Here is a 1,672-nt window from a genome sequence, read left to right on the forward strand (position 1 = left end):
CGATAACTGTCTGTGCTGTTTAGCTTGTTGCGTTTCTTTGTCTTTTGTAAACGTGATGAGCATTACTTGGGAAATAACAGTAGATACATTACCTAACATTACTGTGGTGTGTTTTTTTTGGGGGGATAGGGTTGTCGGGGCACGCACGTCATACTTGGTCATACTTTCAGGTCTCACATCAGACAAATTTATACTGTAAAATATTACTGATAGGCTTTAAAAAGGCTTACATCTTCTAAAACTGGCCTTAGACGAGTCATATTACATTCATAAGGTGTATTCTCAGGGTTTTTCCTGGCTCAAAATGAGGCGGAGGTGGTGCCATCCTGATCTTGGCTTGTGTACACACACACACACACACACACGTAGGCCTACCGTACCTTTAAATGGCTTAACCAAAGTGACTTCAACATATTATAAGTTCTAATAAAATTAGATGAAAATGACAATTATTAAGTTATATAAAACATTACTTTTATTCAACCAAACAGGAATTTTTTAATCAAATAAAGCTTTTTATCATCTTCAACTAACTTTTTCAGCCCTTTTCAGCCCTCAATGGCCAACTGAATTAACCAGTCTTACTAAATGAGCAAAGCTCATTCACATCTTGCATTCTCTTGTGGTTCACTTTAAATGATTAAATGATCTCTTATATTCGCTAGTAACTGAAAAGTTCAATAGTTTAAATGAATCGGTTCAAATGAGTCATTCGTGTGCGAGTTGTTCTGAACGCAATGTGCGTTCATACTGGCGAACTCGCTGTGTACAGTATACGCTGATTCAACAATCTAACTGCACTGATAAAGACATTACAATGATGTATGTCATGTTAATTTGAGAAATTTCAAGAAATTAAACGTACTTGGAAGCAAGTACGAGTCTGCAACTCTTTTTAGCGCCTCAGTGAGCTGATAACGAAATAGCGCCACCATTGTGGCGTAATGCCACAACTGCAGTTACAAATGACAGTCTTATGAAGACATCCGACATAATTTTGGCGAGAGTCTGAGACGACACGACATTTGACGTTGGAGGCCGCCTTCAATTTCTCGATGCAGGAAAAACCCTGATTCTGATTTGTGAAATATTTCACAGGTCCGTTTTGCCTACTGACCTTTCTCAATGATCAAATTACGTGCTTGCAAATTTGCAGCGTTTTGCTCCCCCTTTAGATGACCTTTGCAACTGTTTATGAGGAAATTTACTGTAGCTCATGGTTAAATTTCACTTTTTCACGATGGGGTGCGACAAACCAATAAGAACAATATGTATTTGTCGCGTCGCATCAGAGTGGACAAAATTTTGAATTATAATGGGTTATGTTGCATTTTGTTGCATTCAAATGAGGGCATTTTTATTAGTCCGAACAGAAATTGTAAAACTAACATTACTCGCGACATTTCAAAATCGTTAGCTCATCAATAGTTACATGCTTAATGGATCTAACTTAACTCTGTTAACATTTGTGGAAATATTTTTCAGATAAAAGTATGATTTAATTATCAATATAATCAATAAGTGTTTTCTTTCATTAAATCATTAAGCTGTGTGCTTTTGTCATGTGCTTTCTATTTTACTCAGTGGAAAGTTACTGTGGCAAACGGAGTGAGACAGGATAAGTGGGGGTTGGAACCATAAATTTAACTAAGTCAACACACACACACACACA

This window comes from Triplophysa rosa, unplaced genomic scaffold (genome assembly GCF_024868665.1).
Source record: "Triplophysa rosa unplaced genomic scaffold, Trosa_1v2 scaffold38_ERROPOS3904915+, whole genome shotgun sequence".
Classification (NCBI taxonomy): domain Eukaryota; kingdom Metazoa; phylum Chordata; class Actinopteri; order Cypriniformes; family Nemacheilidae; genus Triplophysa; species Triplophysa rosa.